The sequence below is a fragment of the Ambystoma mexicanum genome, chromosome 12 (genome assembly GCF_040938575.1).
Source record: "Ambystoma mexicanum isolate Mex_15411 chromosome 12, UKY_AmexF1_1, whole genome shotgun sequence".
Classification (NCBI taxonomy): Eukaryota; Metazoa; Chordata; class Amphibia; order Caudata; family Ambystomatidae; genus Ambystoma; species Ambystoma mexicanum.
This window is the reverse complement of record NC_090936.1, coordinates 303,294,839-303,307,049: the sequence shown is the minus strand read 5'-3', so window position 1 is coordinate 303,307,049 and position 12,211 is coordinate 303,294,839.

Below are 12,211 nucleotides of genomic sequence, written 5' to 3'. Positions count from 1 at the left end.
AGACTGACCTTTACTGATCAATCCCTACCTTCGCACATTCTCATTTTCATGCGTCTCCACCCCAAAATCCCCGTTGGTAATAGGCGCCATCTGCAAACTGCCGCCATGTTTGCAGACACGTACAGGAGCAGAGCATGACGACTGCACATTTAAATATTATTCCCCTTTTCCCCTAGAAGGTGGGCTCTGAAAAGAGCTGTTTATTTTTTATTTTTCAGCAGATGCCTTGCAGCCACCTGTTATTTTTTTTTTAATAGTTTTTGTTCTTACTTTACTCCTACAACCATTACAGAACCTTGTCCAAAGCAAGCCTCACAATCCAAAAGAACATGGTATTTCCCAAAGAAGATAACGCAATACCATCTGCTTCAAAATAAGCCGCATTACTGGGAACAATGTTCTCGTGGCTACAGAAAAACATACCAGCACGTAGCATAAAAGCACGCATGCCGCGATTAATGTTACACCTCCCAATACGTTGATCAGGACAGAAAACAGAACTGTTGTCCCATTTTCCTCTTGGAAGTAACCCAGAAAAAATTAATTTCGCAGTTGGAAAGATGTTCATGACTGCCTCGACCAACTGTTCCAAATCTTTCACTAAAGTACGTGAACTCACGTAGCCCAAATGGCAAGCGACATAGTGCAAAAGTACCACATGAGAATGGTCATCGTTCGCATCTCGGTGCAAACTTGGAGAAGTGCTGCAACATTGCGATCAGTCTCAGCGCTCCACACAACCTCCACTCCTCTCACATCAAAATGATGTGCCACATGCCTACTTTCGACATAGAGCTGAAACCTTGGACAAAAATATCTCCAAGGAGCAAAAACCTGACCCTCTGTGCCTCTGCCATCTTCAGTATACGCACCGTCTTTCGACACAAAGGAACAATGTGAACATCTGGTTGGCTGATGCCCACAGTCCCCTTTCCATGCTCGATTTGCTGTAGAAACCCGTATGTGACACGCCCTACCCACGGACAAGCGTTGTCTACGTGCGGCACGTTACTCTTAGCCAGTCCTTCTACCCTTTCCACATCACTCCCGATTCCATTTCCTCATTGGACACAGCTAAGCAGTCACACAACCATCCACCAATCACATTACCCATCCCTACATCTAACTCCGTCATCAAAAGTTACCACTTCAAATGTACTATTGATCACTCTGAATGCAAGTTACATATCATTGCAAAGCGCCTACTTCAAAAAGTACTGTCCAAGTGTCGCGGATTTCTACGTACAGCTCCATCCATGCTCATATGCATGCGTATAAACTACAGGTATTCATATTGTACTCAGAGAACATGTGCAACTCTTATGATTTCACTAAACCTGCATAGGCAATACATATCAACAGTCGCCCTTTAAGTACAAGATGTCCGATTTCTTATTGACAAACCGCACTACTTCTTACTGTCTCCCGCATAACCTATACATACGTTAGAACCCTCCCTATTTAGTGGAAAACTCCATGTTCCATTAGAAAATGGCACCATTTTTTACTGTGTACCGCCTACATAAATGCTACTTCCAATGCGATCGTATGAGAAAAAGTAAACGCTCCCGATTGCTGTGATGGCTTCTCCCTTCGAGGGTCTCCCGATTTTTCGAAATCGTACTTATAATATGAAAGTACAGAATTTTTCCCCGTTTACTATAATGACCTATCGCTTACAAACCTCTCTACTATAGATAACAGAGCTTAAAAGAGGCAAGACATTTTCGTAACCTAAAAAGTGTACGCATTTCTGAAGCATGTACAACTGACATACTGCAAATAACAGAGAAAGAGAGCACATAGTGAAGTGAAATGTACACATGCACTGTGTTGAAATATCAAAGAAGAATACTCCGACGAAAAATACAAAATTAACGTGTACAGTAACATCACAGCTTTAAAAACACAAAGTTACTAACTTCTTCTTTTTACATTTGCAGTGAAGACTACTCTCCTGAAAGTCAACAGCATCTACAGTGCAAAGGACATATCCGAAGAAACCTGGTCATTCTGGGAAAAAAGTAAGTACAGTACGAACTTTATATTCTAACTACTCCTCAAACAGACTGTATGGGTTATGTATTTAATTTGCGCACCAAATCAAACAGTGATTTCTGAACCATTCTACCCACAAATCCCCATTTACTAAACAAAGAATAACAGGCAGAATGACTCACAAATCCCTGTATGTTTGGAACTCAATTAACATACAGATCCCTTAGAATGTTAGTACTAGAAAGCAAATAGGTGTTTCAATTTTATGCCAGTACGTTCACTATTAATGCTTCTCCTCACCACTAGCTCACTTTCTACTGTCATCTGAAGCAAATTGTAGTAGTATGCAAATGAAAAAGTAGACTTCCCAAATTATTGTAAGAGGCCAATGCACATTCACACACCACCACAAAGAGCTTGCGCATCAAACTCATGCACGCAAGCACACAGCACACATACATTGTACAACAGACCAAACCATGCTTTCTTTTTTTCTACAGACCCCAAAAAATGCCTACCAAAAAGGAAGTCTGTATAAATGAACACAGAAGTAGAGCAAATAAAAATAAAAGTTTGCAACCTAAGCCTCCATCTGTAGCAGAGTTTGTAGAGAACGTTGGAACAAAACGGCTAATACATTTGTTTACCAAAACAAAGGAAGCCTCAATTACCGAAACTTTGCCTCCTCCAACAAAATGTGGCACGAAGCACAAAACATTTCACAAAAAATCGGCTACCATTACTGCTAACAATGCTCCTATTAATCCTGATATAGTAACAAGAACCTATAGTAAAGAAAATATTTTAGTAAAAATGTTTCACCACAGAGTCCTTCAGAATCAAATAAGAAGAGGACCAAAATCATCCTCAGCCCTTAAAACCTACCATAGAAAAATAATCCTACAAGCTCTCGTGGACAGTGCAATCATTCTCAAAAGGAAGATGTTTATATTGGTGTTAAATAGAATGAAACCACTAACAAAACGAAGTACCAAACTGCAAAAGAAACAGAATGTGAACAAAAATAACTTTTTACATATTTATGGAGGTGAATGGAGTCACACAACAACCACAGAACCATATTTTAATGAAGAAGCATACAAACAAAATCAAACAAACACAATTGCCATCCATAGCAGTGGACGAGGATATGAAAAAATCAATAATACCATCATGGAACAAGAAACACTGCTTAGAAAAGTATCCCTTGAAAACCAGACCGTCCAGTATACAAATGGCCGTGCACGTCAGTGTGTGCCATTCCTAACAAATCTTTCAAATCTTTACGTCAGTTCCTCAATCAGTATGTGAAAGGTAAATACAAAATTATAATGAAAGTGCTGCAAAATTTGGATACCTGTCCAGTGCGCAAATACACAGGACTAAAGGGACATTCATTAGCCTGCATTTCTGGACCTATTTGCAAAAGCACCTTCCATGATATCAAAAGGATATCAATACATCATTCAAATGTAAGAAGTCTAGTGTATAAAATATACTATGCTAAAAGTGCAGCTTCAGAATTAGCCAATTTAAATAACACTCTTCTGCATGGTACACCCAAGTATCTACAAGAAGAAATTGACCATATCCAGAGGAACTATTTTGGAAGTGAATAGTTTTAGAACAGACCACCAACATTTCTGCACATAGCAACCTTCTATTACACACATACAAAAAAGAAATACTCAAATTTAAAAGTGCATCGGCTGAAATACCAAACCATGTGTGTGCGTGTTGCCTCAGAATGTTTTACAAAAGGAACACAAAAAATGTGAACATAGCATACAACATAGAAGACAATAAAGACTCTAAATGGTTTGAATTATCTCTGTACCTTTTAGCTGAAAACAAATATGAACTAACTGAACGCCTGATATGTTGCAGTTACTGTACTACAAAATTAGACAACAACCACACTGCTTCACGTGCTATTACAAATAATTTGGAATTGTTTCCATTACCAAAAATCCTGCAACAGCTCAATTTGTATGAGAGCATAATAATTCAAACAGTTCACCCATTTCAAGCAATTATACGCCTTCATCCAAAAACAGCAAAATTACCTTCCTCTGAATTGGTGAAAGGCATTCGTGGCAAAGTAGTTTATTTGCCATTAGATCTAATGGAAAATGTGCACACTCTAGGAGTGGAACGTTCAATAGAGCATTCTTTAATAGTCTTGGTAAATGGAGTACCAACAAAGGAAAGAAAAATTGCCAACAATTAGTGGACTTACACAAAGTTAGACATGCATTGCAATATCTAAAAGACAATAATGAGTAATACAAGGAAATAAATATTGATGAAAGCTTAAGGGAAACAACTGAAATAATTCAAGACCCATCAGAAACTGGACAATTTGAACTTCTGGATCCAGCGACAGTATCCACTCCTTTGGACCATTACACAATTCATCCGTTGCATTCCAATGAAAGCATAGATGATGCACTAGAAACTTACCAAATACAACAAACCAAAGGGTCACCAATGTGTATTTGGGAAAAAAGTATAGAAGCACATGCTTTTCCACTGCTATTTCTTGCTGGCAAAGGTGAAAGATACGATGATAGACCCACTCAGATTGGGGCATCAGAATACTGTTCATTACGAATGTATTTGCAAGATCCCAGATTTATACAAAATGTGGAATACATATTCCACCTACTCTATGAAAGTGAATTAGCAACACTATGTTATGGAGTTGCACACATTCTTAAATCTGGAACCCACTTTCAAAATATGTCAGCTATGCAGTTAATACAAAAAGTACAAGAAAAAGATGAGGTTTTACAATCAATTATAACAATTTGTTTGCAAACATGCATGGTACAAAGGAATACTGGTTCTGACAGAGCGGAGACCTGTGTTGCATGATCAAAAACCTTGGACCACTGACTTGGTTTGCTACGCTAAGTTGTGCAGAATATGCATGTGAAGATTTACATGAGTTCCTATGCATAGCAAACAGCAACAAAAACAACATAGATATATTAACACCTGGAGACCTTTGCTCTCTAGATCCAGTTAATGTCTCAAGATATTTCCATCATCGTTTCATTTCATTGCTACACTTTATTTGCAATAAAACTGTTCCTCCCCTTGGAGAAGTGCAACACTTCTTTTGGAGAAAAGAATATCAAGCGAGAGGAGCACCACATATTCACATGCTGTTATGGATCAAAGGTGCACCGAAATTTGGGCACAGCAGTGATAGCACTGTTTTGCCGTTCATCCAAAAATATGTCACATGTGAAATCCCTTCACAACAGACACATAGTGACCTGCATGGGCAGATTTTACAATTTCAAAGACACAAATGTGGCAAATATTGTCGCCGCAAATACAAAAACAAAGGTAAATACTACACCAAATGCCGCTTTGGTTTCCCTAGACCAGTTACAGAAACAGGTGAAGTAAACAACTTCATGTCTTCAGTTCGACATAGTGTTAAAGGTAAATCACCTAACACGTATTACATAAAAGGAAGGGAAGAATCAAAATATATCAATGATTACAATGCAATCATTGCCCTCTTATGGAATGCAAACATAGATTTGCAGTACATTGCAGACAATTCAATTGCTGTTGCACGATATGTTACAGCCTACTTAATAAAAGCAGAAAAAACAGAGCTTCAAGACATCTGGGATGACCTAGTATCAGACAAAACATTATCACAGAAATTGTAGAGCCTAGGCATACAAATGCTCTCTCGTACAGAATGTGGGGCCTATGAAGCAGCAGATCGTTTAACCGGCACTGCTTTGTATGGAAAATCAGACAACATAGTATGGCTCAGTCTTGGTTCTGCAAAATCTAGAAATAGAGTGCTAAAATCATATGAGGACATAGAAACATTTGCCAGATATGATCCCAACAGCCAAGAAATTCTAAAAAACAATTTATTTGACACATAATATCCGAACAGGAGTAGCTCTCTGAAAGCATGTGTCTATACCAGATAGCTCAAAACTTTGCATACAAAAATAATGTAAAACCTGATGAAAGCAAACATAGATATTGAGTGAGCGATTGTGAAGGGAGCTTAGTGAAACTTACCAAACAAAGCTTAATCATGTAAAATTGTCATTAAAAACTCCTCAACAGAAAGAACTATATTACATGTCTCTGTTACAACTTTTCAAACCATGGAGAAGAGCAAGACATACTAGATAACTATGACTGCTATGAAGATGCTTTCAAAGCAAATGAAAGCACTATCACTGAGTGAACTTTACGCAGTACAAAACAATGTTACACAATGAGCAGCAACAGGAAGAAGCACTTCAGGCCCAACTAGATAAGGACTCTTCCGACAGTAGTCACTCTTCTGTAACAGAAAGTCAAGAACCACTAGGACCACCACTAATAGAAAATGAGGCTGAAGTAGCTATGGCAGAAGTAGAAAACACCATGTATCAGTATCAAGAAGATACAAAAGCCTTAACTGTACAACAAGCAAAAGTGAACAATGATCAGCACACCATTTTTGAAGACGTAACAAAACAAATTGTAAATGGTGTACAACACGAAAATCAAGAATGTACCTGTCAAAGTTACAAACCTATACTGCTGTACCTCAGTGGTGAAGCTGGATCAGGGAAAACATTCTTGATCAAAATCATCAGCAAGTTCCTTCAACAATTGACAAACAACAAACTGTCAGCTGTTGTAACGGCCCCCACAGGTTTAGCTGACTACCACATAGGCGGTGTCACTTTACACCGATTACTTCTGCTTCCAGTAGAGCAGCAAAATAAATTAGACTACTATAAACTTTCTGCAGAAGCTGCAATGGAATTACACAGAGTATTGAAACAAATGAAAATGCTACTAATAGATGAAGTGAGCATGGTCTCCAACCTAATGTTGGCTTTGATTCATCTCAAATAACAACGAAGAACTCTTTGCAGGGAAACACATGATCGTTTTCGGAGATCTTCTACAATTGACACCAGTGAAAGGTGAACCGATTTTTAAAATCTTAGGTCACAAACTCTGCCGGAAAACTGTTGGTAGCATAGGTAATGTTAACCTTTGGCAACATTTCCAATACAGAGAATTAACTGAGAACATGCAGCAATCTGCAGATCTCACTTATGCCAACATCTTAAAAAGTATTAGAGTTGGTGTATTATCGCAAGAAGCACAAGTTGTATTGAAAAACTGGCATATACATGCACTTTATGGCGATAATGCATGTTGAACTGATGTTATGGATCAAATAGCGCACACAAATGTCAATTGTATGGCCTTAATGCCAACTCTTGCAAGCGGTTTCAAATTCAATGAAACAATATTAAAAAAATAAATGCAACCAATAATAGAAATTAGCGCCACAGACAAACTAGACGTACATGGCATGACAGTACCCATAAGTGAGCAAGCCAAAACAAGACTAAATAGTTTCGGAAATTCAATGTCCAACACTGCTGGTTTGGAAAAAATATTGAAATTATCCTTACATTTTAGAGTAATGCTTAACGTAACCTGACGTAGAGCAAGGGCTAGTTAATGGAGCACTGGGCACAGTTGTTGGCTTTCAATCATACCCACGTGATAGCAACATTCAGTTTGTAAATATTCGCTGTGATAAAGTTTCAGAAGTGAAAAGGATAGGGCGCTCTATTGCTCGATTCCTTCTCTTCAAAGACATGTATGTACGTAGAGAGCAATTTTCTATAACTCTTGCGTATGCAGTTACCATTCATAAATCCCAAGGTTTTACCCTAGAGAAAGCACTGATAGGAAACACAGTGTTTAAGGAAGGCATGAGCTACGTAGCATTATCATGCTTATGTACACTTGACGGACTATTGCTAATAAACTTTGATTCACGTAAAGTCAAAGCTGATATTCCTTGCATTCTAGAATACAATAGATTGCGTTGACTGTACACCCTTCATCTGAAACAATACCCTGTTCCAGATAAAGTAAAACGTGGTAAAAGAAAAGTAAATGAAACAGAAATGCAACAGAATTCAACATCAAATCCGCAAAGAAAAGAAAAGAAGCTAAAATGTCATCAATTACCGCAAACATAGAACAACCTATTAGGGAATGTAAACCAGGGACGTCGGCAAAGAAGCAACAGAAAAACAGAAAAATGCACTGAGATACAGAACTTGCTGGGCCATTCAAATTTGCAAATGAAAGTGGGGTAAGTTGCTATGCCAATGTAGCAATGAATATTCTATTTCAATTGCCACCAATTGTTAATAATGTTTACCTGCACAGTACAGACCAATTATGTTTGCAAATGTTAGTGCTGCATAGAAATGCAACAAGCAATCCTGACAACACATACTGGGCCTCATTACGAGTCCGGCGTTAACCGAGGCGGTAAAAGTTGGTGTTTCCATAGGAAGAGCATTTTTGGGTGGCTTATAACTTCGCTCCCTCAGGACAAATCCTCACCAAACTTTGCAAAAAAAGTATATGGCCCACTCTGCAAAGTTTGGAGAGGTTTGGTCCAGGGGGGGCAAAGTTATAGGGGGAGTCCCAAAACTTGTGTTTTTTCCATAGACATAATGGGAAAAAACTTTGCGCACACCTACAGCCCAAACCGCTGCACGGATTTACACCATATTTGCGGCAGGAGTGGGGGCTTGGTCCCAAAAGCGTGCTTTTGCAAATTTGGTGTAAATCCGTCCAGTAGTTTTTTTTTAAATGACTAAAATGTAAGGCAAACAAATTAGTGATATCTCCATTCGCTCCGTGGACGGACTTCCCGGTTCACTCCGCAGACAGCGCCCCGATTGGCAGAGCGGCTTGCGTGATGTCCGCAGACATGCAACATGTTCGCTGATTGGACAGCGTGGGGCGTGGAGTGCGTCAGATTTTCTGTGGCGCCCGCCATCTTGCATTCGCCGTCGACCACGGGTGAAACTTGGATTAAAAATTGTATTTAGTGGAGTGTGTTGGTGTGTAAGAGTGTTTGGGGAAGGTGGGGGAGTATGAGATAGGTTCAATGTTCTGTTTTTTTTTATGTGCTAGACGCTTTTGTTGTGTTCAATTTGTCTGCGGACAACACGGCTGTTCTGAAATTTTGAAAATAAACTAAATGGTGGGGTGTTCTGAGGACGGATTATGTGTCCGTTTTGTTCGCAAGCAAGCTAAAATTGAGGTAAGAACACTTGCGGTGTCCTTAAATGGTCGTACATAAACAAAATGGGGGTGTCCTGAGGACAATGTCCGTATTGTACTCTGGCAAGTTGAATGTGTTCTAAGAACACTCGCGGTGTCCCGAAATGTTTGCAATTAAACAAAATGAAGGTGTTCCGAGAACGATGTTCGTATTGTTCGTTGTCAGGTTGAAAGTGTTCTAAGAACTCTCCTTATGTCCGCTGATAGTACAATTTCCTTTGGGCCTTAGCCGACTTTTTGTCCACTAAAGAAACGATAAATCAAGCTGCTGTGCGCCGACATTATGTGATAATCCGATCACTTGCGCCATCGACCTGGCTGACCTGCTTTTGCGACACTAAATCATATGTCCCGCCCCTAAGCCTGACATTATCAAAGCATTCATATTCCCCGCCTCTCTCTGTGACGTTAAAGGGTGCGTAGCTAAACGCGCTCAGTCGTCTCCAGTCCTACGTGACTTTACACAGAACCCGGAAAACAACACACATCATCTCACAACACAGAGCGCCACAATTCGGAATATGAAACTGTGATTTAAAAGCAAACAGCAAGATTGTACAGTTCATAAAGTACATTTATTTGACATCAAATGTTTAGAGAATATTCAGCGATTTGCTTTTGTCTTTGTTATCGATCCGCAAAAGTTCATCTTGAGCCACGCACTGTTCCTTTGCGGTACACAGGCTGTTGGTTTATGATAAAAGAAGCAAATGGTCGCACTGATAATCGGAAGGCTGCTCCAACAACGAGGCATAAGACCACCATAATGGTTGGTATGTTGCTTCTAGCCGCTAGTACTGCGTAAGGGCATATTGGTCCTTGGCGATTGTCCCATAAAATGGTGAGGGTCATGAAGTTGCTTACATGGAGCTGCACCTGGCAGTTAAAGAAACCATCGGCTGGGGTCTGAAAATCGTGGCATTGACAATACGGAAGGACGTACCTGTTTTAAAAAACATAAATTAGTCTCACCAGCCGATCTTCATTAAAAATATTCATTTTATTTATTAGGGCGTGAAACAATTTGCTAGCGAGGATAGTGGAACAGGGTATGTTAACTTATTCCCATTAACCCACCCTCTGTCCTCTGCCTTTTTCAGAGCCTTCTAAGCGACAGGGGAGCAATTCGGCTGTGATAGTGCGCGGTAGAAAACACTATGCCACATTGAACGAACAAGTACAACTTAACCAGGCTTTAAAGCCACGCTATTGTTATCATATTCCAGTATAAAATAATCTAAAGGGTTACTTACATTATATTGGCATTTTCCATTGTCTAAGCGTAGTGCAGTCCCAAAATACGACTCCGTCTGTGCCAACGATCTTTCTCATAGCGATATAATATATAAAAGTGGTTTCATTTCAGAAATGTCATCCTTATCGTGACTTACGTTTTTGCAACACTCCTTCAAAAGAAGTCTTTTAGCACGATCCCTGTCTGTCAAGGTCAAAAAACAATAGAACCTTATAGTGCGAGTCGTGGGCCTCTCCGGTACGCGAGCAAAAAATGGAAGCAGCTGACCTTCACTTTAAACGACCATACATTCTTAGTTTGCAAAATTCTGTGTACAGCCATCTCTGAGAAATTGCTTTTTACACTGCATCTTTGTATATTGTTTGCGTGCTAATAAAAAAACTTTATTAACGGGACGTTATGGTTCCAAGTAAAACCGAAAAACCCCTGAAATTCGCCAGTTATGGTAAGCTAAGCAACCATATCTCGCGCCACCACCGTGCACTGCTAAGACTAACACCCACGACATCAAAGATGACATCACAAATGTCATTGATGACATCACTGATGACATCACATGTGTATGTACTTTTCATGAAATATGTGTACAAGGGATTCTTATTATAATGTTGCGAAAAAAGTGTCAAGGATCATTGCAATAAATATCATACGCTAATTAGTGCTTTTAATGATGCATTGATATAAATAGCATTCTATTATGGGGTTCTATCTAGTATACTAAGCTACTAATGCAGAAACATAGCATTGTGTGCAGCCTACAAGATGAAGGTATAATATTCGTAATGTTAATATGTTGAATAATGAAATGATAATTGTTTTCTTAATAGATTTTTGTGTACTGTGAAATATGTAATAAGTATCTAATAAAACCCATGTATTACATAATTGCATTACTATAGAAAAAACACAAAGAGACAAGAACATATACCAATATATATATACATAGGGTAAATAGCAGCTTTGAAACAGAGAAATCGTCATTTATTTGCATGACATAATGCTGTCTTTAAAGCTTGTGTCTTCCCCTATGTATATGTTTCATATGATGTGACTGGACTCTAAGGGAATTACTATAAGAACCTCCTTGTAGGATACGTCTACAAATAAAATACAATTTTTAGTTTCTGACTGTTACTGAAGAAAACCATGTGGCCTAGATATGTCAGCAAAAGAAAAAAGAGTGAGCCAGAAGAACACTCGCGATGTCCTGAAATGTTCGTACATAAAGAAAATGGGGGTGTTCTGAGGACGTTGCCCGTATTGTTCGCTGGCAAGTTGCATGTGTTATAAGAACACTCGCGGTGTCCTGAAATGTTCGAAAATAAACAAAATGGGGGTGTTCTGAGGACGTTCTCCGTATTGTGTGACTACTTAGCTGTATGCAATGAGGGAATGGCACAGAGAGTGAAGTGGAAATGGTAGAAGGGCTGTCCAAGAGTTACGTGGTCCACGGACACCGTGGCTGTCCGTGGACAGGGCGTGCTACATCCAGGTTTTCCAGCAAATCCAGCATGAAAAAGAAGACTGTAGGGATCAGCCAATCAGATGTTGAGGTTGTGGATTTGTGTTGAAAGAGACTGTGTGTAGTGAAGATGGCAGAAGTGGAGAAAGTCAGGGTGTTGGTGCTTGGAGATATGTTTGTGCATGGTTTACAACAGTATGCTCAATGCCGGCATGTTGCAAAGAATGTTGAGGTTAAAGGAGTGGAGGTGGTGTGGAGCACTGTGCCTGATTGCAATGTACAGGGAATTGTACAAGTTTGTGAAGATATGGGCAGGATGAACAGTCCGCATGTGGTAGTTTTGCGCT